Raw genomic sequence first — 27696 nt, forward strand, 5'->3', positions numbered from 1 at the left:
AAGTACACAGAAAAACACATAATATTATAGTATTGTAACTCAGTGTGTGAACTACTCATATACTAAGTAGAAAGATTAAACAATGAACCAATCAAAAATAATAACTACAACAACTTTTCAAGACATAGTCAGTACAATAAGGTATTAATACAAACAACAAATTGTTAAAAAGTTGGGGGATAAAGTTAAGGCATAGAGTTTTTATAAATATTATTCTTGCTTTTTTATTTGTTTATGCAAATAGTGTTAAGTTTTTATCAGGTTGAAATAATAAATTATAAGATAGTATTTACAGGCCTTGTGGTAACCTCAAACCAAACAACGTACAATGGATACACAAAAAACAAAAAGCAAGAAGCAATCATATCACCAGCAAAAATCACCTGCACTAAATACAGGAAGGAAAAAAAGAAGGAAGAGAATAAAATAAAACAACCAGAAAACAAATAACAAGATGGCAGGATTAACTCCTTACTTATTAATAATAACATTGAATGTATATGAACTAAACTCTCCAATCAAAAGACATAGACTGGCTGAATGGATGAACAAACAAGATCTGATGCTTACAAGAAATACACTTCGCTTATAAAGGCACACATGGACAGAAAAAACCAAAAGGAGCAGGAGTCACTATACTTACATCAGACAAAATAGATTTCAACCTAAAAATATAAGAGACAAACAAAGTCACTATATTATCATAAAGGGGTAAATTCAGCAAGAGGATATAACAATTTTAAATATATATGCATCCAACAAGGGAGCATCCAGATATATAAAGTAAATATCATTAGAGATAAAAAGAGAGATAGGCCCCAGTACAATAATTGTTGGAGACTTCAGCACCCCACTTTCAGCATTAGACAGATGCTCCAAACAGAAGATCAACAAAGAAAATCAGACTTAATCTGCACTACAGACTAAAAGGATCTAACTGATATTCACAGAATGTTTCATCCAAGAGCTGCAGAACACACATTATTTTCCTCAGTACGTAGATTATTCTAATGGATAAACCATATGTTAAGCCACAAAACAAATCTTAAAACATTCAAAAAATTGAAATAATATCAAGAATATTCTCCATCCACAATGGAATAAAACTGGACATTAATAACAGGAGGAATTTTGGAAACTATACAAACACATAGAAATTAAGCAATACGCTCCTGAGTGACCAGTCTGTCAAGGAAACAATTAAGAAGGAAATTGAGAAAATGTTTGAAACAAATGATAATGGAAACACAACATATCAAAACCTAGGGGATATAGCAAAAGTGATACTAAGAGGGAGGTTTATAGCTACCAGTGCCTACATTATAAAAAAGGAAAACTTCAAATGAGCAATCTAACAATGCATCTTAAACAACTAGAAAAGGAAGAGCAAAGCAAACCCAAAATTAGCGGAAGAAAAAGAATAATAAAGATCAGATCAGAAATAAATGAAATTGAAATGAAAAAACAATATGAAAGATCAATGAAACAAAAAAAATCGGTTTTTTGAAAAGTTAAACAAAATTAATAATCCTTGAGCTAGACTAAGAAAAGAGAGAGATCCAAATAAATAAAATCACAAATGAAAAAGGAGACATTATAACTGATACTGCAGAAATTCAAAGGATTATTAGTGACTACTACGAACAAGTATATGCCATGAAATTGGAAAATCCAGAAGTAATGGACAAATTGCTAGGCACACGAAACCTACCAAGATTGAACCAGGAAGAAACCCAAAACCTGAACAGATCAATAACAAGTTTGAAGTTATAATAAAAAGTTTACCAGTAAAGAAAAGCCTGAGACCTGAAGTCATTACTGATTAATTCTACCAAACATTTCAAAAGAACTCATACCAATCTTCTTCAAACTATTCCAAAAAATAGAGGAGGATAGAACACTTCCAAACTTATCCTAAAAGGCCAGTATTATCTTGATACCAAACCAAACAAACACACATCAAAAAAGAAAACTACAAACCACTGTCTCTGATGAATATTCATGCAAAAATTATCAATAAAATACTAGCAAACCAAATTTGACCAATACATTAGAAAGATCATTCATCTTGACCAAGTGGGATTTATCCCTGGAATTCATGGTTCAACATATGCAAATCAATCAATGTGCTACATCATGTAAACAGAATAAAAGACAGAAAACATACAATCATTTTAATTTTATGCTGGAAAATTTTTTTATAGAATTCAATATCCTTTCATGATCAAAACTCTCAAAAAACTAAGTAGAAGAAACATGCCTCAAGTAATAAAAGCCCTATTACAACAGACTCACAGCTAGAATTTTATTGAATGAGGAAAAACTAAAAACTAAAAGTGTTTCCTCTAAGATTTGGAACACAACAAGGATGCCCATTTTCACCACAATTATTCAACATAGTACTGGAAATCCTAGCTAGAGCAATCAAAAAAGAAAAAGAAATAAAGAGTATGTAAGTTAAAAAGGAGTAAGTCAACTTATCCTTGTTTGTAGATGATATAATCTTATAGTTAGAAAAACCTAAAGATTCCACCAAAAAATCAATAGAACTGATAAATAAATTCCATAAAGTTGCAAGACACAAAATCAACATACAAAAATCAGTAGCATTTCTATAAGCCAACTGTGAACAATGTGAAAAAGAAATTTTGAAAGTAATCCTATTACAAGAACCACAAATAAAATTAAATACCTAGGAATTAACCGAAGAAGTGAAAGATTTCTATAAGAAAACTATAATACACTGGTGAAAGAAATTGAAGAGGATACCAAAAAATAGAAAGATATTTCATTTTCATGTTTTGGAATAATCAATAATGTTAAAATGTCCATACTACCCAAAGCAATCTATACATTCAATGCAATTTCTATCAAAATATCAATGACATTCTTCACAGAAATAGAAAAAACAATGCTAAAATTTATATGGAAACACAACAGACCCAGAATAGCCAAAGCTGTTAAGCAAAATAAGAAAACTGGAGGAATCACATTACCTAACTTGAAATTATACTATTAAACCATAGTAACCCAAACAGCATGGTACTGGTGTAAAAACAGACAGGTAGACCAATGGAACAGAATAGAGAACCCAGAAACACAACCACTCACCTACAGTGAACTCATTTTCAACAAAATTTCCAAGAACATACACTGGGGAAAAGACACACTCTTCAGTGAATGGTGCTGGTAAAAATAAATATTCATATGCAGAAGAAAAAAACGTGACCCCCATCTCTTACCATATACAAAAATCAAATCAAAATGGATTAAAGACTTAAATCTAAGACCTCAAGCTTGAAACTACTACAAAAAAACATTAGGGAAACTCTCCAGGACATTGTTCTGGGCAAAAAAAAAAAAAATTATTGAGTAATACCCTACAAGCACAGGCAACCAGAGCAAAAAATGGACAAGTGGGATACTATCAAGTTAAAAATCTTCTACATGGCAAAGGAAACAATCAACAAAGTGAACAGAAAACCCACAGATTGGGAGAAAATATTTGCAAACTACCCATCTAACAAGAGATTTATAACCATAATATATAAGGAATTCAAACAATTGTATAGGAAAAGAAATCTAATAACTTAATCAAAAATGGGCAAAAGATTTGAAAAGACATTTCTCAGAAGAAGACATACAAATGGTAAATAGGCATATGAAAGGGGTTCAACATCATTTATCATCAGAGAAATACAAATCAAAACTGCAATGAGATATCATCTCACCCCAGTTAAAATTGTTTATATACAAAAGACAGGCAGTAAAAATGCTGGTGAGAATGTGAAGAAAAGGAATGTCTTACACACTGTTGATGAGAATGTAAATTAGTACAACCACTATGGAGAACAGTTTGGAGGTTCCTCAAAAAACTAAAAATAGAACTCCCATATGATCCAGCACTCCCACTGCTGGATATATACACTACCGCCTCCCTCAACCTGCTGAAAAAAAAAAAAAAAAAAAAAAAAAGGAATCAGTATATCAAAGAGATATCTGCACTTCTGTTTGTAACAGCACCATCACAATAGCCAATATTTGGGAACAACCTAAGGGCCCATCAATAGATGAATGGATAAAGCAAAAGACGGTACATATACACAATGGCATACTATTCAGCCGTAAAATAAAGAATTTAATCCTGTCATTTGCAACAACATGGATGGAACAGAAGATCATTATTTTAAGTGACATAAGCCAGGCACAAAAAGATAAACATTGGTTCTATTCCAAGATGGCCAAATAGGAACAACTCTGGTCTGCAGCTCCCAGCATGATCAACAAAGAAGATGGGTGATTTCAGCATTTCCATCGAAGTACCTGTTTCATCTCACTGGCACCGGTTGGACAGTGGGTGCAGCCCACCGAGGGCGAGCCAAAGTGCGGTGGGCATCACCTCACCTGTGAATTTCAAAGGGTCAGGGGATTTCCCTTTCCTAGTCAAGGGAAGCTGTGACAGACTGTACTTGGAAAATCAGTACACTCCTGCCCAAATACTGTGCTTTTCCCACAGTCTTAGCAACTGGCAGACCGGGAGATTCTCTGACATGCCTGGATCGGTGGGTCACACGTACGCAAAGCCTTGCTCACTGCCAGCACAGCAGTCTGAGATTGAACTGTGAGGCTTCCACCCGGTGGATAGAGGGGCAGCCGCCATTGCTGAGGCTTCAGTAGGTAAACCACGTGGCTGGGAAGCTCAAACTGGGTGGAGCCCACCACAGCTCAGCAAGGCCTACTGCCTCTATAGACTCCACCTCTGTGGACAGGGCATAGCTGAACAAAAGGCAGCAGACAACTTCTGCAGACCTAAATGTCCCTGTCTGACAGGCCCAACGAAAGCAGTGGTTCTCCCTGCTTGGAGTTTGAGCTCTGAGACTGGACATACTGCCTCCTTATGTGGGTCCCTGACCCCCATGTAGCCTAACTGGGAGTCACCTCCCAGTAGGGGCTGACAGACACCTCATACAGGAGGGTGCCCCTCTGGGATGAAGCTTCCAGAGGAAGGATCAGGCAGCAATATTTGCTGTTCAGCAATATCTGCTGTTCTGCAGCCTCCACTGGTGATACCGAGGCAAACAGGGTCTGGAGTGGACCTCCAGCAAAGTCCAACAGACCTGTATCTGAGAGACCTGTTAGAAGGAAAACTAACAAACAGAGAGTAAGAGCATCATCATCAACAAAAAGGACATCCACACCAAAACCTCATCTGCAGGTACCAATATCAAAGACCAAAGGTAGGAGAGGTTCCAAGATGGCCGAATAGGAACAGCTCCAGTCTACAGCTCCCAATGTGAGTGACGCAGAAGACAGATGATTTCTGCATTTCCAACTGAGATACCGGGTTGATCTCACTGGGGCTTGTCAGACAGTGGGTGCAGGATAGTGGGTGCAGTCCACGGACTGAGCTGAAGCAGGGTGAGGTATTGCCTCACCTGGGAAGTGCAAGGGGTCAGGGAATTCCCTTTCCTATCCAACGGAAGCCATGACAGACAGCACCTGGAAAATTGGATCACTCCCACTCTAATACTGTGCTTTTCCAATGGCCTTAGCAAAAGGCACACCAGGAGATTACATCCTGTACCTGGCTCAGAGGGCCGCACGCCAACAGAGCCTTCGTCACTGCTAGCACAGCAGTCTGAGATTGAACTGCAAGGCGGCAACAAGGCTGGGGAAAGGGCATCCACCATTGCTGAGGCTTGAGTAGGTAAACAAAGTGGCCAGGAAGCTCGAACTGGGTGAAGCCCACCACAGCTCAAGGAGGCCTGCCTGCCTCTGTAGACTGCACTTCTAGGGGCAGGGCATAGCTGAACAAAAGGCAGCAGAAACATCTGCAGACTTAAATATCCCTGTCTGACAGCTTTGAAGAGAGCAGTGGTTCTCCCATGAGGGAGTTTGAGATCGGAGAATGGACAGACTGCCTCCTCAAGTGGGTCCCTGACCCCCGAGTGCCTTAACTGGGAGGCACCTCCCAGTAGGGGCTGACAGAAACCTCATACAGCTGGGTGCCCCTCTGCGATGAAGTTTCCAGAGGAACGATCAGGCAACAACACTTGCCATTCTGCAATATTTGTGGTTCCGCAGCCTCTGCTGGTGATACCCAGGCAAACAGGGTCTGGAGTGGACCTCCAGCAAACTGCAACAGAACTGCAGCTGAGGGTTCTTGACTGTTAGAAGGAAAACTAACAAACAGAAAGGACATCCAAACCAAAACTCCATCTGTACATCATCATCATCAAAGACCAAAGGAAGACAAAACCACAAAGATGGGAAGAAACCAGAGCAGAAACGCTGAAAATTCTAAAAATCAGAGCACCTCCTCTCCTCCAAAGGAAGGCAGCTCCTCACCAGCAACAGAACAAAGCTGGATGGAGAATAACTTTGACGAGTTGAGAGAAGATGGCTTCAGAAGATCAGTAATAACAAACTTATCCGAGCTAAAGGAGGATGTTCGAACTAATCGCAAAGAAGCTAAAAACTTTGGGAAAAGATTGGACGAATGGCTAACTAGAATAAACAGCATAAAGAAGAACTTAAATGACCTGATGGAGCTGAAAACCATGGCACGAGAACTACATGACACATGCACAAGCTTCAGTAGCCGATTCAATCAACTGGAAGAAAGGGTATCAGTGATTGAAGATCAAATGAATGAAATGAAGCGAGAAGAGAAGTTTAGAGAAAAAAAAACAGTAAAAGGAAATGAACACAGCCTCCAAGCAATATGGAATTATGTGAAAAGACCAAATCTATGTCTGATTGGTGTAACTGAAAGTGACGGGGAGAATGGGACCAAGTTGGAAAACACTCTTCAGGATATAATCCAGGAGAACTACCCCAACCTAACAAGGCAAGCCAACATTCAATTTCAGGAAATACAGAGAATGCAACATAGATACTCCTTGAGAACAGCAACTCCGATACATATAATTGTCAGATTCACCAAAGTTGAAATGAAGGAAAAACTCTTAACGGCAGACAGAGAGAAAGGTCAGGTTGCCCACAAAGGGAAGCCCATCAGACTAACAGCAGATCTCTCAGCAGAAACTCTACAAGGCAGAAGAGAGTGGGGGCCAATATTCAACATTCTTAAAGAAAAGAATTTCAACACAGAATTTCATATCCAGTCAAGCTAAGCTTCAAAAGTGAAGGAGAAATAAAATCCTTTGCAGACAAGCAAATGCTGAGAGATTTTTTCACCACCAGGCCTGCCTTACAAGAGCTCCTGAAGGAAGCACTAAATATGGAAAGGAAAAACCAGTAACAGCCACTGTGAAAACATGCCAACTTGTAAAGACCATCGATACTAGGAAGAAACTGCATCAGCTAATGAGCAAAATAACCAGCTAACCTCATAATGACAGGATCAAATTCACACATAACAATATTAACCTTAATTGTAAATGGGCTAAATGCTCCAATTAAAAGACATAGACTGGCAAATTGGAAAAAGAATCAAGACCCATCAGTATGCTGTATTCAGGAGACACATCTCACGTGCAGAGACACACATAGGCTCAAAATAAAGGGAGGAAGATCTACCAGGCAAATGGAAAACAAAAAAAAAAGCAGGGGTTGCAATCCTAGTTTCTGATACAACAGACTTTAAACCAACAAACATCAACAGAAACAAAGAAGGCCATCACATAACGGTAAAGGGATCAATTCAACAAGAAGAGATAACTATCCTAAATATATACGCACCCAATACAGGAGCACCCAGATTCATAAAGCAAGTCCTTAGAGACTTACAAAGAGACTTAAACTCCCACACAATAATAATGGGAGACTTTAGCACCCCACAGTCAACATTAGACAGATCAATAAGACAGAAACTTAACAAGCATATCCAGGAATTGAACTCAACTCTGCACCAAGTGGAACTAGGAGACACGTACAGAACTCTCCACCCCAAATCAACAGAATATACATTCTTCTCAGCACCACTTAACACTTATTCCAAAATTGAACAATATAGTTGGAAGTAAAGCACTCCTCAGCAAATGTACAAGAACAGAAATTATAACAAACTGTCTCTCAGACCACAGTACAATCAAACTAGAGCTCAGGATTAAGAAACTCACTCAAGTCTCTGGTTTGGCCAGGCGCGGTGGCTCAAGCCTGTAATCCCAGCACTTTGGGAGGCCGAGACGGGTGGATCACGAGGTCAGGAGATCGAGACCATCCTGGCTAACATGGTGAAACCCCGTCTCTACTAAAAAATACAAAAAACTAGCTGGGTGAGTTGGCGGTCGCCTGTAGTCCCAGCTACGGGGGAGGCTGAGGCAGGAGAATGGCGTAAACTGGGGAGGCGGAGCTTGCAGTGAGCTGAGATCCAGCCACTGCACTCCAGCCTGGGCAACAGAGCGAGACTCTGTCTCAAAAAAAATAAATAAGTAAATGAATGAATGAATGAATGAATAAATAAATAAATAAACTCAAAACAGTTCAACTACATGCAAACTGAACAACCTGCTCCTGAATGACTACTGGGTACATAATGAAATGAAGGCAGAAATAAAGATGTTCTTTGGAACCAATGAGAACAAAGATACAACATAACAGAATCTCTGGGACACATTTAAAGCTGTGTGTAGAGGGAAATTTATAGAGCTAAATGCCCACAACAGAAAGCAGAAAAGATCTAAAATTGACACTCTAACATCACAATTAAAAGAACTAGAGAAGCGAGAACAAACACATCCAAAAGCTAGCAGAAAGCAAGAAATTTCTAAGATCAGAGCAGAACTGAAGGAGATAGAGACACAAAAAAAAAAACCTTCAAAAAAAATCAATGAATCCAGGAGCTGGTTTTTTGAAAAAATCAACAAAATTGATAGACCACTAGCAACACTAATAAAGAAGAAAAGAGAGAAGAATCAGATGCAATAAAAAGTGATAAAGGGAATATCACCACTGACCCCACAGAAATACAAACTACCATCAGAGAATACTATAATCACCTCTATGCAAATAAACTAGAAAACCTAGAAGAAATGGATAAATTCCTGGACAGATATACTATTCCAAAACTAAACCAGCAAAAAGTTGAATCCCTGAATAGGCCAGTAACAGGTTCTGAAATTGAGGCAATAATTAATAGCCTACCAACCAAAAAAAGTCCAGGACCAGACGGATTCACAGCCCAATTCTACCAGAGGTACAAGAAGGAGCTGGTACCATTCCTTGTGAAACTCTTCCAATCAATAGAAAAAGAGGGAATCCTCCCTAACTCATTTGATGAGGCCAACATCATCCTGATACCAAAGCCTGGCAGAGACACAACACAAAAAGAGAATTTTAGACCAATATCCCTGAAGAACATCGATGCAAAAATCCTCAATAAAATACTGACAAACCGAATCCAGCAGCACATCCAAAAGCTTATCCAACATAATCAAGTGGGCTTCACCCCTGGGATTCAAGGCTGGCTCAACATATGCAAATCAATAAACATAATCCAGCATATAAACAGAATCAAAGACAAAAACCACATGATTATCTCAATAGATGCAGAAAAGGTCTTGGAAAAAATTCCACAATCCTTCATGCTAAAAACTCTCAATAAATTCGGTATGGATGGAATGTATCTCAAAATAATAAGAGGTATTTATGACAAACCCAGGGCCACTATCATACTGAATGGGCAAAAACTGGAAGGATTCCCTTTGAAAAATGGCACAAGACAAGGATACCCTCTCTCATTACTCCTCTTCAACATAGTTTTTGAAGTTCTGGCCAGGGCAACAGGCAGGTGATTGAATAAAGGGTGTTTGATTAGGAAAAGAGGAAGTCAAATTATCCCCATTTGCAGATGACATGATTGTATATTTAGGAAACCCCATCATCTCAGCAAAAAATCTCCTTAAGTTGATAAGCGGCTTCAGTAAAGTCTCAGGATACAAAATCAATGTGTAAAAATCACAAACATTCCTATACACCAATAACACACAAACAGAGAGCCATACCACGAGTGAACTCCCATTACAATTGCTTCAAAGAGAATAAAATACCTAGGAATCCAAATTACAAGGGATGTAAAGGACCTCTTTAGGAGAACAATAAACCACTGCTCAAAGAAATAAAAGAGGGGGGGTGGAGCAAGATGGCCGAATAGGAACAGCTCCAGTCTCCAACTCCCAGCACGAGCCACACAGAAGACCGGTGATTTCTGCATTTTCAACTGAGGTACTGGGTTCATCTCACTAGGGAGTGCCGGATAATTGGTGCTGGTCAGCTGCTACAGCCCGACCAGCGAGAGCTGAAGCAGGGTGAGGCATCGCCTCACCTGGGAAGCGCAAGGGGAAAGGGAATCCCTTTTCCTAGCCAGGGGAACTGAGACACACAACACCTGGAAAATTGGGTAACTCCCACCCCAATACTGTGCTTTAAGCAAACAGGCACACCAGGAGATTATATCCCACACCTGGCCAGGAGGGCCCCACGCCCACAGAGCCTCCCTCATTGCTAGTACAGCAGTCTGCGATCTAACGGCAACGCAGCAGCGAGGCTGGGGGAGGGGCGCCCGCCATTGCTGAGGCTTAAGTAGGTAAACAAAGCCACTGGGAAGCTCGAACTGCGTGGAGCTCACAGCAGCTCAAGGAAACCTGCCTGTCTCTGTAGACTCCACCTCTGGGGACAGGGCACAGTAAACAACAACTAAAGCAGCAGAAACCTCTGCAGACGCAAACGACTCTGTCTGACAGCTCTGAAGAGAGCAGTGGATCTCCCAACACGGAGGTTGGATCTGAGAAGGGACAGACTGCCTGCTCAAGTGGGTCCCTGGCCCCTGAGTAGCCTAACTGGGAGACATCCCCCACTAGGGGCAGTCTGACACCCCACACCTCACAGGGTGGAGTACACCCCTGAGAGGAAGCCTCCAAAGCAAGAATCAGACAGGGACACTCGCTGTTCAGCAATATTCTATCTTCTGCAGCCTCTGCTGCTGACACCCAGGCAAACAGGGTCTGGAGTGGACCTCAAGCAATCTCCAACAGACCTACAGCTGAGGGTCCTGACTGGTAGAAGGAAAACTATCAAACAAGAAGGACACCTACACCAAAACCCCATCAGTACGTCACCATCATCATCAAAGACCAGAGGCAGATAAAACCACAAAGATGGGGAAAAAGCAGGGCAGAAAAGCTGGAAATTCAAAAAATAAGAGCGCATCTCCCTCGGCAAAGGAGCGCAGCTCATCGCCAGCAACGGATCAAAGCTTGACGGAGAATGACTTTGACGAGATGAGAGAAGAAGGGTTCACTCCATCAAACTTCTCAGAGCTAAAGGAGGAATTACGTACCCAGTGCAAAGAAACTAAAAATCTTGAAAAAAAAGTGGAAGAATTGATGGCTAGAGTAATGAATGCAGAGAAGGTCATAAACGAAATGAAAGAGATGAAAACCATGACACGAGAAATACGTGACAAATGCACAAGCTTCAGTAACCGACTAGATCAACTGGAAGAAAGAGTATCAGCGATTGAGGATCAAATGAACGAAATGAAGCGAGAAGAGAAACCAAAAGAAAAAAGAAGAAAAAGAAATGAACAAAGCCTGCAAGAAGTATGGGATTATGTGAAAAGGCCAAATCTACGTCTGATTGGGGTGCCTGAAAGTTAGGGGGAAAATGGAACCAAGTTGGAAAACACTCTTCAGGATATCATCCAGGAGAACTTCCCCAACCTAGTAGGACAGGCCAACATTCAAATCCAGGAAATACAGAGAACGCCACAAAGATACTCCTCGAGAAGAGCAACTCCAAGACACATAATTGCCAGATTCACCAAAGTTGAAATGAAGGAAAAAATCTTAAGGGCAACCAGAGGGAAAGGTCGGGTTACCCACAAAGGGAAGCCCATCAGACTAACAGCAGATCTCTCAGCAGAAACTCTACAAGCCAGAAGAGAGTGGGGGCCAATATTCAATGTTCTTAAAGAAAAGAATTTTAAACCCAGAATTTCATATCCAGCCAAACTAAGTTTCATAAGTGAAGGAGAAAAAAAATCCTTTACAGATAAGCAAATGCTTAGAGATTTGGTCACCACTAGGCCTGCCTTACAAGAGACCCTCGAGGAAGCACTAAACATGGAAAGGAACAACCGGTACCAGCCATTGCAAAAACATGCCAAAATGTAAAGACCATTTAGGCTAGGAAGAAACTGCATCAACTAACAAGCAAAATAATCAGTTAGTATCATAATGGCAGGATCAAGTTCACACATAACAATCTTAACCTTAAATGTAAATGGACTAAATGCTCCAATTAAAAGACACAGACTGTCAAACTGGATAAAGAGTCAAGATGAATCAGTCTGCTGTATTCAGGAGACCCATCTCACATGCAGAGACATACATAGGCTCAAAATAAAGGGATGGAGGAAGATTTACCAAGCAAATGGAGAACAAAAAAAAGCAGGGGTTGCAACACTAGTCTCTGATAAAACAGACTTTAAACCATCAAAGATCAAAAGAGACAAAGAAGGCCATTACATAATGGTAAAAGGATCAATTCAACAGAAAGAGCTAACTATCCTAAATATATATGCACCCAATACAGGAGCACCCAGATTCATAAAGCAAGTCCTTAGAGACTTACAAAGAGACTTAGACTCCCATACAATAATAATGGGAGACTTCAACACTCCACTGTCAACATTAGAGAGATCAACGAGACAGAAAGTTAACAAGGATATTCAGGAATTGAACTCATCTCTGCAGCAAGCAGACCTAATAGACATCTATAGAACTCTCATCCCCAAATCAACAAAATATACATTCTTCTCAGCACCACATCGCACTTATTCCAAAATTGACCACATAATTGGAAGTAAAGCACTCCTCAGCAACTGTACAAGAATACAAATTGTAACAAACTGTCTCTCAGACCACAGTACAATCAAACTAGAACTCAGGACTAAGAAACTCAATCAAAACCACTCAAGTACACGGAAACTGAACAACCTGCACCTGAATGACTACTGGGTACATAATGAAATGAAGGCAGAAATAAAGATGTTCTTTGAAACCAATGAGAACAAAGATACAACATACCAGAATCTATGGGACACATTTAAAGCAGTGTGTAGAGGGAAATTTATAGCACTAAATGCCCACAAGAGAAAGCAGGAAAGATCTAAAATTGACACTCTAACATCACAATTAAAAAAACTAGAGAAGCAAGAGCAAACGCATTCAAAAGCTAGCAGAAGGCAAGAAATAACTAAGATCAGAGCAGAACTGAAGGAGATAGAGACACAAAAAACCCTCCAAAATAACAATGAATCCAGGAGTTGGTTTTTTGAAAAGATCAACAAAATTGACAGACCACTAGCAAGACTAATAAAGAAGAAAAGAGAGAAGAATCAAATCGACGCAATTAAAAATGATAAAGGGGATATCACCACCGACCCCACAGAAATACAAACTACCATCAGAGAATACTATAAACACCTCTACGCAAATAAACTAGAAAATCTAGAAAAAATGGAAAATTTCCTGGACACTTACACTCTTCCAAGACTAAACCAGGAAGAAGTTGAATCCCTGAATAGACCAATAGCAGGCTCTGAAATTGAGGCAATAATTAATAGCCCACCAACGAAAAAAAGTCCAGGACCAGATGGATTCACAGCTGAATTCTACCAGAGGTACAAGGAGGAGCTGGTAACATTCCTTCTGAAACTATTTCAATCAATAGAAAAAGAGGGAATCCTCCCTAACTCATTTGATGAGGCCAACATCATCCTGATACCATAGCCTGGCAGAGACACAACAAAAAAAGAGAATTTTAGACCAATATCCCTGATGAACATCGATGCAAAAATCCTCAATAAAATACTGGCAAACCGGATTCAGCAGCACATCAAAAAGCTTATCCACCATGATCAAGTGGGATTCATCCCTGGGATGCAAGGCTGGTTCAACATTCGCAAATCAATAAACATAATCCAGCATATAAACAGAACCAAAGACAAGAACCACATGATTATCTCAATAGATGCAGAAAAGGCTTTGGACAAAATTCAACAGCCCTTCATGCTAAAAATGCTCAATAAATTCGGTATTGATGGAACGTACCTCAAAATAATAAGAGCTATTTATGACAAACCCACAGCCAATATCATACTGAATGGGCAAAAACTGGAAAAATTCCCTTTGACAACTGGCACAAGACAGGGATGCCCTCTCTCACCACTCCTATTCAACATAGTGTTGGAAGTTCTGGCTAGGGCAATCAGGCAAGAGAAAGAAATCAAGGGTATTCAGTTAGGAAAAGAAGAAGTCAAATTGTCCCTGTTTGCAGATGACATGATTGTATATTTAGAAAACCCCATTGTCTCAGCCCAAAATCTCCTTAAGCTGATAAGCAACTTCAGCAAAGTCTCAGGATACAAAATGAATGTGCAAAAATCAGAAGCATTCTTTTTTTTTTTTTTTTTTTTTTTTTTGTGGAGCAGAAACTGATTTTATTTTATTTTTTTTTTAATTTATTTATTATTATTACACTTTAAGTTGTAGGGTACATGTGCATAACGTGCAGGTTTGTTACATATGTATACTTGTGCCTTGTTGGTGTGCTGCACCCATCAACTCGTCATTTACATCAGGTATAACTCCCAATGCAATCCCTCCCCCCTCCCCCCTCCCCCCTCCCCCGTCCCCATGATAGGCCCCGGTGTGTGATGTTCCCCTTCCTGAGTCCGAGTGATCTCATTGTTCAGTTCCCACCTATGAGTGAGAACATGCGGTGTTTGGTTTTCTGTTCTTGTGATAGTTTGCTAAGAATGATGGTTTCCAGCTGCATCCATGTCCCTACAAAGGACACAAACTCATCCTTTTTGATGGCTGCATAGTATTCCATGGTGTATATGTGCCACATTTTCTTAATCCAATCTGTCATTGATGGACATTTGGGTTGATTCCAGGTCTTTGCTATTGTGAATAGTGCCGCAATAAACATACGTGTGCATGTGTCTTTATAGCAGCATAATTTATAATCCTTTGGGTATATCCCCAGTAATGGGATGGCTGGGTCATATGGTACATCTAGTTCTAGATCCTTGAGGAATCGCCATACTGTTTTCCATAATGGTTGAACTAGTTTACAATCCCACCAACAGTGTAAAAGTGTTCCTATTTCTCCACATCCTCTCCAGCACCTGTTGTTTCCTGACTTTTTAATGATCGCCATTCTAACTGGTGTGAGATGGTATCTCATTGTGGTTTTGATTTGCATTTCTCTGATGGCCAGTGATGATGAGCATTTTTTCATGTGTCTGTTGGCTGTATGAATGTCTTCTTTTGAGAAATGTCTGTTCATATCCTTTGCCCACTTTTTGATGGGGTTGTTTGTTTGAGTGAACAGGCAACCTACAGAATGGGAGAAAATTTTTGCAATCTACTCATCTGACAAAGGGCTAATATCCAGAACCTACAAAGAACTCCAACAAATTTACAGAAGCATTCTTATACACCAGTAACAGACAAACAGAGAGCCAAATCATGAATGAACTTCCATTCACAATTGCTTCAGAGAGAATAAAATACCTAGGAATCCAACTGACAAGGGATGTAAAGGACCTCTTCAAGGAGAACTACAAACCACTACTCAGTGAAATAAAAGAGGACACAAACAAATGGAAGAACATACCCTGCTCATGGAGAGGAAGAATCAATATCGTGAAAATGGCCATACTGCCCAAGGTTATTTATAGATTCAATGCCATCCCCATCAAGCTACCAATGAGTTTCTTCACAGAATTGGAAAAAACTGCTTTAAAGTTCATATGGAACCAAAAAGAACCCGCATCTCCAAGACAATCCTAAGTCAAAAGAACAAAGCTGGAGGCATCACGCTACCTGACTTCAAACTATACTACAAGGCTACAGTAACTAAAACAGCATGGTACTGGTACCAAAACAGAGATATAGACCAATGGAACAGAACAGAGTCCTCAGAAATAATACCACATATACAGCCATCTGATCTTTGACAAACCTGAGAGAAACAAGAAATGGGGAAAGGATTCCCTATTTAATAAATGGTGCTGGGAAAATTGGCTAGCCATAAGTAGAAAGCTGAAACTGGATCCTTTCCTTGCTCCTTATATGAAAATTAATTCAAGATGGATTAGAGACTTAAATGTTGGACCTAATACCATAAAAACCCTAGAGGAAAACCTAGGTAGTACCATTCAGGACATAGGCATGGGCAAAGACTTCATGTCTAAAACACCAAAAGCAACGGCAGCAAAAGCCAACATTGGCAAATGGGATCTAATTAAATTAAAGAGCTTCTGCACAGCAAAAGAAACTACCATCAGAGTCAACAGGCAACCTACAGAATGGGAGAAAATTTTTGCAATCTACTCATCTGACAAAGGGCTCATATCCAGAACCTACAAAGAACTCAAACACATTTACAAGAAAAAAACAAACAACCCCATCAAAAAGTGGGCAAAGGATATGAACAGACATTTCTCAAAGGAAGACATTCATACAGCCAACAGACACATGAAAAAATGCTCATCATCACTGGCCATCAGAGAAATGCAAAGCAAAACCACAATGAGATACCATCTCACACCAGTTAGAATGGCGATCATTAAAAAGTCAGGAAACAACAGGTGCTGGAGAGGATGTGGAGAAATAGGAACACTTTTACACTGTTGGTGGGATTGTAAACTAGTTCAACCATTATGGAAAACAGTATGGCGATTCCTCAAGGATCTAGAACTAGATGTACCATATGACCCAGCCATCCCATTACTGGGTATATACTCAAAGGATTATAAATCATGCTGCTATAAAGACACATGCACACATATGTTTATTGCGGCACTATTCACCATAGCAAAGACTTGGAATCAACCCAAATGTCCATCAGTGACAAACTGGATTAAGAAAATGTGGCACATATACACCATGGAATACTATGCAGCCATCAAAAAGGATGAGTTTGTGTCCTTTGTAGGGACATGGATGCAGCTGGAAACCATCATTCTTAGCAAACTATCACAAGAACAGAAAACCAAACACCACATGTTCTCACTCATAGGTGGGAACTGAACAATGAGATCACTTGGACTCGGGAAGGGGGACATCACACACTGGGGCCTATCATGGGGAGGGGAAAGAGGGGAGGGATGGCATTGGGAGTTATACCTGATGTAAATGATGAATTGATGGGTGCTGACGAGTTGATGGGTGCAGCACAGCAACATGGCACAAGTATACATATATAACAAACCTGCACGTTATGCACATGTACCCTAGAACTTAAAGTATAATAATAATAAATAAATTTAAAAAATAAATAAATAAATAAAATAAAATAAAATTTAAAAAAAAATAAAAGAAATAAAAGAGGACACAAACAAATGGAAGGACATACCATGCTCATGGATAGGAAGAATCAATATCATTTAAATGGCCATACTACCCAAGGTAATTTATAGATTCAATGCCATCCCCATCAAGCTACCAAAGACTTTCTTCACAGAATTGGAAAAAATGACTTTAAAGTTCATATGGAACCAAAAAAGAGCCTGCATTGCCAAGACAATCCTAAGCCGAAAGAACAAAGCTGGAGGCATCACGCTACCTGACTTCAAACTGTACTACAAGTCTACAGTAACGAAAACAGCATGGTACTGGTACCAAAACAGAGATATAGACCAATGGAACAGAACAGAGTCCTCAGAAATAATATCACACATCTACAACCATCTGATCTTTGACAAACATGACAAAAACAAGAAATGGGGAAAGGATTCCCTATTTAATAAATGGTGCTGGGAAAACTGGCTAACCATGTGTAGAAAGCTGAAATTGGATCCTTTCCTTATGCCTTATACAAAAATTAATTCAACATGGATTAGAGACTTAAATCTTAGACAGAAAACCATAAAACCCCTAGAAGAAAACCTAGAAAATAACATTCAGAACATAGGCATGGGCAAGGACTTCATGTCTAAAACACCAAAAGCAATGGCAACAAAAGCCAAAATTGACGAATGGGATCTAATTAAACTAAAGAGCTTCGGCACAGCAAAAGAAACTACCATCAGAGTCAACAGGCAACCTACAGAATGTGAGAAAATTTTTGCAATCTACTCATCTGAGAAAGGGCTAATATCCAGAACCCACAAAGAACTCAAACAGATTTACAAGAAAAAAACAACCCCATCAAAAAGTAGGCAAAGGATATGAACAGACATTTCTCAAAAGAAGACATGTACAGCCAACAGACACATGAAAAAATGCTTGTCATCACTGGCCGTCAGAGAAATGCAAATCAAAACCACAATGAGATACCATCTCACACCAGTTAGAATGGTGATCATTAAAAAGTCAGGAAACAACAGGTGCTGGAGAGGATGTGGAGAAATAGCAACAGTTTTACACTGTTGGTGGGACTGTAAACTAGTTCAACCACTGTGGAAGACAGTGTGACCATTCCTCAAGGATCTAGAACTACTAATACCATTTGACCCAGTCATCTCATTGCTGGGTATATACCCAAAGGATTATAAATCATGCTGCTATAAAGACACATGAACACGTATGTTTATTGCAACACTATGCACAACAGCAAAGACTTGGAACCAACCCAAAGGTACATCAATGACAGACTGGATTAAGAAAATGTGGCACATATACACCATGGAATATTATGTAGTCATAAAAAAGGATAAGTTCATGTCCTTTGTAGGGACATGGATGCAGCTGGAAACCATCATTCTCAGAGAACTATCGCAAGGAGAGAAAACCAAACAACACATGTTCTCACTCATAGGTGGGAATTGAAAAATGAGAACACTTGGACACAGGAAGGGGAATGTCACACACCAGGGTCTGTCATGGGTGGGGGTAGGGGGGAGGGATAGCATTCAGAGATATACTTAATATAAATGATGAGTTAATGGGTGCAGCACACCAACATGGCACATGTATACATATGTGACAAACCTGCACATTGTGCACATGTACCCTAGAACTTAAAGTATAATAAAAAAGAAAAGACCAAAGGTAGATACAACCACAAAGATGGGGAGAAACCAGAGCAGAAAAGCTGAAAATTCTAAAAACCAGAGGGGCTGTTCTCCTTCAAAGGAAGGCAGCTCCTTGCCAGCAATTGAACAAAGCTGGACGGGAATGAGTTTGACGAGTTAACAGAAGTAAGCTTCAGAAGGTCAGTAATAACAAAATTCTCCGAGCTAAAGGAACATGATCTAACCCATCACAAGGAAGCTAAAAACCTTGAAAAAAGGTTAGATGAATGGATAACTAGAATAAATAGTGTAGAAAAGAACTTAAATGACCTGATGGAGCTGAAAACCCTGGCACGAGAACTTTGTGATGCACGCACAAGCTTCAATAGCCAATTCAATCAAGTGAGAGAAACGATATAAGTGATTGAAGATCAAATTAATGAAATAAAGTGAGAAGACAAGTTAAGAGAAAAAAGAGTAAAAAGAAATGTACAAAGCCTCCAAGAAATATGGGACTATGTGAAAAAACCTAATCTACGTTTGATTCGTGTACCTGAAAGTGACAGGGAGAATGGAACCAAGTTGGAATACACTCTTAAGGATATTGTCCAGGAGAACTTCCCCAACCTAGCAAGGCAGGCCAACATTCAAATTCAGGAAATGCAGAGAACACCACAAAGATACTCCTCAAGAAGAGCAACCCCAAGACACATAATTGTCAGATTCACCAAGGTTGAAATGAAAGAAAAAATGTTAAGGGCAGACAGAGAGAAAGGTCGGGTTAACCACAAAGGGAAGCCTCAGACTAACAGGGGATCTCAGCAGCAACCCTACAAGCCAGAAGAGAGTGGGGACCAATATTCAACATTCTCAAAGAATTTTCAATCAAGAATTTCATATTCAGCCACATGCACACATATGTTTATTGTGGCACTATTCATAATAGCAAAGACTTGGAATCAACCCAAATGTCCATTAGTGACAGACTGGATTAAGAAAATGTGGCATATATACACCATGGAATACTATGCAGCCATAAAAAAGGATGAGTTCGTGTCCTTTGCAGGGACATGAATGAAGCCAGAAACCATCATTCTCAGCAAACTATCACAAGGACGGAAAACCAAACACCACATGTTCTCCCTTGTAGGTGGGAATTGAACACTTGGACACAGGGTGGGGAACATCACACACCAGGGCCTGTCAGGAGGTGGGGAGCTGGGGGAGGGGAGGAATAGCATTAGGAGAAATACCTAATGTAAATGACGAGTTGATGGGTGCAGTGAACCAACATGGCACATGTATACCTATGTAACAAACCTGCACGTTGTGCACATGTACCCTAGAACTTAAAGAATAATTTAAAAAAAGATAAACATTGCATATTCTCACTTATTTGTGGGATATAAAAACCAAAACAATTTAATTCATGGATATAGACAGTTGAAGGGTGGTTACCAGAGGTTTGGAAGGGTAGTGGGGAGGAGGTGGGGATGGTTAATGGATACAAAAACATTAATTAGAGAGAATGATTAAGACTCAGTATTTGACAGAACAACAGAGTGACTATAGTGAATAACAACTTATTTGTACATTTTAAATAACCAAAAAGAGTAAAATTGGATTGTTTGTAACACAAAGGACAAATGCTTGAGGGGAAAGATACCCTATTCTTCATGATATGATTTTTATGCATTGCATGCTTGTATCAAAACATTTCATGTACCCTATAAATATATACAGCTACTATGTTCCCACAGAAATGAAAAATTAAAAAAAATTAAAAACATAAATTGAATGACCACAGAGAAGCAATGAATGGAATTATCAAGAAATGTACAGACAAAATACTGTAGTATTTCAAAGGAGAGAAATGTAAAATTGGGTTAAAAGGATCAATAATGGCTTACTATTTCACTAGGAACAAAAAAGAAGTATTATTACAATTTCATTTAGTAGAAGATACCAGTCTGGGGACTACCTGGGGACACTTTTGGATCACTAGCTGTTCCTGGACCTCACTTAACACAATAGTATATAATTGATTCTTGTTCATACAATTCTATTGCAGCAACAATATAGTTGTATGGTATATGTGTTGGCACCTTTTTTTTTTTTTTTTAAGAGACAGGCTGTTGGTCTGTCACCAGGCTGGAGTGCACTGGTACAATTATGACTCACTGCAGCCTTGACCTCATGGGCTCAAGCAATTCTCCCCCATGAGCCTTCTGAGTAGCTAGGACTACAGGCACTATGCCACCATACTTGGCTAATTATTTTATCATATTTTTTTTGTTCTTTGTTTTTTTCTGAGAGAACTAATTTTTTAAAATTATCTTACCATTCATGTCCCTTAAAAACAGCTGTACTGAGGTAGAACTGACATGAAGTAATCTGCACACATTTAAAGTGCACAATTTGATGAGTTTTCACACATGTATATACTTATGAAACCATCATCATAATCAACATAGTGAATATATCCATCACCCCAAAATGTCCCCTTTGTAATTTCTCCCTCCTGTCTCTAGTTATGGGCTCTCCCCTTCCTACCCTGTTCCTATTCCCAGGGATGTGCTGATTTACTCTTCATCACTATGCACTAGTTTATCTAGAATTTTATATAAATGGAATCACACAGTATGGATTCTTTTTTGTCTGGCTTCTTTCACTCAGTATAATTGTTTTGAGATTCATCCACATTGTTGACTGTTTCAATAATTTCTTCATTTTTAGCGAAAACTCAAGGTATAATTTATACATCATAAAATTCACCTATTGTAAGTGTACAATTCAATTATAGTAAATTTCCAGAGTGTGCAGTCATCACCACAATGCAATTTTAGAACACTTTCACCACCCCCCAGAAGATCCTTTGTGTCCAGTTGCAATCACTCCCTGCTCCCACGTGTGGATTCAGGCAGCTATCACCTATCTCTATAGGTTTGTCTTTTTGGGATATTTCAGATAAATGGAATAAGCAAAATGTGGTCTTTTACATATAGCTTTTCCATTTAGCAAATATTCTTGAGTTGATCCATGTTGTAGCATCTGTCAGCACTTCCTCATGACTTTGAGTAAAGAAAAAATTTCTTAGCTATGGCACCAAAATCACAATCTATAAGAGAAAAGTTGATAAATTGGATGTCATCACAATGAAAACTTCTGTTGTTTGGAAGGCACTGTTAAGAGAGTAAAAACGCAACCCATAAAATAGTAGCAAATATTTGCAAAGCATTTATTTGATATAGGTATTGTGTCCAGAACATATAAAGAACTCTCATACACAACAATAAGAAAATAAACATCCTAATGAAAAATGTGTGAAATATTTGAATAAACATTTCACCAAGGGAAATATATGTATGGCAAATAAGCACATGAAAAGGTGCTCAATATCATTCATCATTAGAAAAATGCAAATCAAAATCAAAATGAGATATCACAACACACGTATTAGATGGATATAATTTAAAAGACTGACCATACCAAGTGGTAGCATATGGTGATATGGAGGGGATACCAAGTAGTATACCCACATTACCCACCTTAAAAAGCAGTTTTCAGTTTTTTAAAAAGTTTAACATACACCTACCTTATAATCCAGCTACCCAAGAAAAGTGAAAACATGCCCATATAGAGACTTGTATATAAATGTTTGTGGCAGTTTTATTTGTAATAGTCAAAACCTGAAAGTAACTCATATGTCCATCAATGAGTAAGTGTATAAACAATTTGTATATCTATATAATGAAATCCTATTCAGCAACAATTTTTTATTTTTTGTAGAGGAGTGGTCTTGCTGTTTTGCCCATGCTTGTCTCGAACTTCTGACCTCAAGCAATCCTCCCATCTCACCCTCCCGAAGCACTAGGATTACACAACTAACCTGGGGTCTGATATTCTTAGAAAACCTCTGGGCTCTCTTATTTACCTTGTACACTAGAGCTTGACCAGGTTATAGGTTCAATAGATGCTAAGGACTGATGCAGAAAATGTATCCTCTTCCTTATAAAAATAGGGGCTCCTTAAATATTTGTTAACCTGAACTGAATTGGTCTTAACATGAGCTGAATAAAAGATCTGAGTAGCTCTTGAATTAAACAATTAAAATCAAAATCATACAACCACATTTGACTTCATTAACTCACCTTTACCCTCCCTATCACCCAGATAACAATGGTAGAGCCCAATATTGGCAGAGCTCCTGTCAGAGACAAGAGTCCTCAAGGAACTGAAAAGGAAAGAGAAGGAAGGAGTGAAAGTATTGAGTGCCTACTACGTGCAAGGCTAATTCATAAAGGAACCATAGAAGACCCTTCAGAATCCCGAACTTGAAAAATACCACATTGTTGCCCAGACAATGTGACATTTACTCACTTGTGTATGTGAAGATTGGACTAAATTGTAATTGCACAGTCACTATGGAAATGGATAACCAGATAGTGCATTAAGCTGGTAATATTAAACTTCTCATAGGTGGGTCTTAGAAATTCATAAACTTTCTTTCTTGTCCCACACTAGGGGAAAAAAAAAGCTTTGTCTAAACACAAAACCAGGACAGAGCCAAGTTAATTTTCTTCACAGATGAGTAGAGTCATATAATTTCAGGATCAGAAAGGATTTTTATACATTCAACGTTCAGTCACTAGATTTTTATTGATGTACGGAGACCCAGGACAAGCTAAACAAACTTAAAAAATATGTTTATTGCCTGATTGACAAAATATAAAGACAACTCTGAGTAATTTTGCACCAGCAACACACACTTTACCCAGAGTGTAGTAGGTTACATATGTCAACTTCTTACCTAGAGAAGAAGGAACAATTTGGAGAGGGAGAAGAAAGTGGAGAAGATCTAAGAAATGATTATCTGAGTACAATGGGGGTTCAAATGGCAATATTGCAGCAGTAGGTTCAGGTTTCTACTTTTAAAACTAGACTATATTTTTCATTTTTGCATTTCTTTTATTTTCCTTTTGATTTTCTTTTTTTTTTTTTTTTTTAGTAGAGTTCCTTTAGAAGGTCCCAGCCTATTTCTACTGATTAAGAATAAACTGAAGGGGCCGGATGTGGTTGCTCATGCCTGTAGTCTCAGCACTTTGGGAGGCTGAGGCGAGCAGATTACCTGAGGTCGGGAGTTTGAGACCAGCCTGGCCAACATGGTGAAACCCCATCTCTACTAAAAATACAAAAATTAGCTGGGTGTGTTGGTGCATGCCTGCAATCCCAGCTACTCAGGAGGCTGAGGCAGGAGAATTGCTTGAATCTGGGAGGCGGACGTTAGAGTAAGCAGAGATCATGCCACTGCACTCCAGTCACTCCAGCCTGGGCAGAGTGAGACTCTGTCTCAAATAAATAAATAAATAAATAAATAAACAAACAAACAAACAAACAAACAAACTGAAGGAAAGTGTTTATTTTGTTAGCGCTTGGACCACGGATAAAGGAATAGTAGCTAGGCTCTGGAGGCCTTGCAGGAAGGAATTAAAGTTGCCATAGGACAAGAAAAACTTAGAAGAAAAGCATTCAGGTTGCTCCTCCTTCAAGAAAGCCCATCTCTGCTCATTTCTTGGAGATTTGTTATACTTTCTTAGATTATTGAGTATAATTTAATTGAGGAGAAGTGATATATGCTTATGAAAAGTTAACTATATAAAAAGTTGATCTCCAAATGTATATAATATATGCCAAATTAGTGATATAAGCATTACATGCTATTATAGTTTATAAGGAGAAGAGTGCAAGGTTCTTTAAGCCATTCATCCTTTAAGGAAAACTATTTCTAAGCCATCCCAGACAGATACACTTGATATTTTTAATGTTCTAACACCTATTCGTAGCAATCCAGATCCCTGGATGTAAAGTTCCAAATTACTTCCCCTCTTAACTTTATAACCAAGTGTTTAGAAGAGAAGATAGAGGAAATACCCTGGTTTCATAGAGAGAGGAATATTTTATAATAGTGTGTTCATTTTAGATAGAGAAGCTACAAGCACACAGCAGCAAATATCTGTGACCAGCCCTTGTCTGTATTCCAAGTTTCCCCCTGGGAATGTAAAAACAGATGGAGAAAAAAGGAGACACAGAATTCAGTGACTAGCCCTAAATCTGTCAGTAAAGCTTTGATGCCCCATTACACACTCTGGATCTATAAATAAGGCTGCTAAGTTCTCATGACCCTTCCGGACTGCTTCTACAGTTGTTAACTTCCTTTTCAATCTTATGATTTCAGCGTGGGCTTCCTCTGATATTACACCATAAAAAGCATTGATCACCATAAGAAGGAACATTTGTGAAGGTACTCCAGTGCCAGAAAGAGGTATACCTGAATTTTCCAAATGATCTTTGCTTTTTCAACTTGCAATTATCTTAACAAAGTAACTTACTTCATTATTCTCACGGAAATAAAATCAGTTCTATTTATGTTTGTTGCTAGCTTTTATTAACCCATTTGTTTTCTGCTAAGACGGCTTTTACAATGCTGTATTGTAACCTCTTCACACTTCTAAGCTATCATTCCTATCCCCCACTAGAATATGAGCTGCTTGAAGGCAGGGATGAGGTCTAAAGTATCTTAGATTTCCAAAGAAACTCTCTGTATTCATCTAGTGGAGGGTAACATTATTGGGGGATCACAGTAAATTCTAAAAAGCAAATTAAATGCTGTTTCAGCCAAGTAAAGCCATAATCTGTGAAAAGAGTGGCTTGTACTAAATGATCTCTACCACTCTAGGATTCACCACTTGCTTGAAAGTTTTACAATCTTCTTTTTATGGCTTAACACAAATTGTTGACTTCATTATAAATAGACAACTGAATCTAAATATTTAGATTTTTAGAAAAGTTTATTTTGGTCTGCAAGGACTGGGACGTTATTAATGAGACTACAGACCATCTGCTTCTTTGTATATTTTTATAGTTATTTATCAGTTTTATTTAGCATCTTTCAAAGATGTGAGAATTTCAAACTTAATTATAACATGTAATAGACAAATGATTAGTCTATATCAATGATATGGGTGGGATTTTTTTACTTTTTAGATACAAGGTCTCACTGTTTTGCCCAGGCTTATCTCGAACTCCTGAGCTCAAGCAATCCTCCTGCCTCAGCCTCTTGAGTAGCCGGGATTACAGGCATGTGCCACCACAACTGACATTATCTGTGCTTTTTAACATTATGGTTAGCCTTGTGACTTAGTACTTTCCTTGATATATTGGGAAGCAACTTTACTTACACAGCAACTTCGGACTCTGACATTGGAAAGATTTTAATTTATATTGGAATGAGAAGATAACTCCAAATGGTTTTAAATGACAAATAATACTTTCAAATGTTAAACTTGCCCTATCATTAATTTAGTATTCACTCAACACTTACTGAGCACTTATGGGCAAGGTACATATGTGCTAGGCCCTGTGTGGGCTGCTTTTTTATATATCAACCAGATAGTCTGGGAGATAAGATATTTATACAAATCATTGATTTGCAAGATTGATTTAAGTTCCTCTAGAAGTTCATCAAAGATAGAAATTACTTCAGATAGAGGCTGAGGGAAGACTTAGTCAAGAAAGTGTAATTTGAGCTGAATGATGAGTAGTTTTTGTATATGCAAAGAAGGAGGAAAGGGCATTTCAGGAAGGAGGAAAGGCCATTCAAGAAGAAAAAAGACAGTGAAAAAAGACAGCCAGGTGGGTAAGCTTATGGCACATGTCACTGGTATACTGAAATAGTTGTTTCTTCTAACTATACAGTGTACAAAAGAGAGCAGTGAGAGAGAAACTTGGAAAGGTAAATTGCACCCAGACTATAGAGAGCCTTAAATATCAGGCCAGGAAGTCTAGATGTTATTCTGAAGGCATTCTAAATCACTGAAGATTTTAAGGAAGACATGTCATGATTGAAAGCTACAATGTGTAAAGAATTATTCCAGAAAGGGTTTGTAGCAAGGTAGATTGAAAGTTGATAGTGGTGGGAAGGCCTGCTGGTAATTATCTAATACCTTTCAAGTGTGGCTCATCTATAATATGAACAAGTTCTGAGGAGTTAAGGTACAGTATGGTGGCTATAGTTAATATTATATTATTTACTTGAAATTATTATATTATTTACTTGAAATTTGATAAGGAAGATCTTATTTCAAAACCACAATGAAATACCATCGCACACCAGTTCAAATGGCTATTATTTAAAAATCAAAACATAAGGCAGGCCAGGCATGGTGGCTGACACCTGTAATCCCAGCACTTTGGGAGACCAAGGCAGGCAAATCACCAGAGGTCAGGAGTTCAACACCAGCCTGGCCAACATGGTGAAATCTGGTCTCTACCAAAAAAATACAAAAATTAGCCAGGTGTGATGGCAAACGCCTATAATCCCAGTTATTCGTGAGGTTGAGGTGGGAGAATAGCTTGAACTCGGGAAGCGGAGATTGCAGTGAGCCGAGATTATGCCATTGCACTCCAGCCTAGGTGACAGAGTGAGACCCTGTCTCAAAAAAAATAAATAAATGAAACATAATAAAACATAACAGGTGCTGGTGAGATTGTAGAGAAAAAAACATTTATACACTGTTGGTGGGAGTGTAAATTAGGTCACCCATTGTAGAAAGCAGTGTGGCAATTCCTCAAAGAGCTAAAAACAGAACTGTCATTCCACCCAGAAATTCTGTTACTGGGTATATACCCAAAGGAATATAAAT

At 38.8% G+C, this 27696-nt stretch overlaps 1 protein-coding gene across 2 annotated transcripts in view; it reads left to right on the top strand.

The window, feature by feature from the left end:
- LOC105464319 (cysteinyl leukotriene receptor 1) overlaps positions 1-27696 on the top strand; it is an 86830-nt gene that overhangs the window by 48737 nt on the left and 10397 nt on the right. Inside the window, exon 2 of one of the 2 annotated variants that reach the window (XM_011712106.3) lies at positions 25230-25316. The exons of the other annotated variant lie outside the window; for it this stretch is intronic. The gene's annotated coding sequence lies outside the window, so the exon portion shown is untranslated. The remainder of the gene's footprint in view (positions 1-25229; positions 25317-27696) is intronic. 2 annotated transcript variants of the gene reach the window in all.

This window comes from Macaca nemestrina, chromosome X (genome assembly GCF_043159975.1).
Source record: "Macaca nemestrina isolate mMacNem1 chromosome X, mMacNem.hap1, whole genome shotgun sequence".
Lineage (NCBI taxonomy): Eukaryota > Metazoa > Chordata > Mammalia > Primates > Cercopithecidae > Macaca > Macaca nemestrina.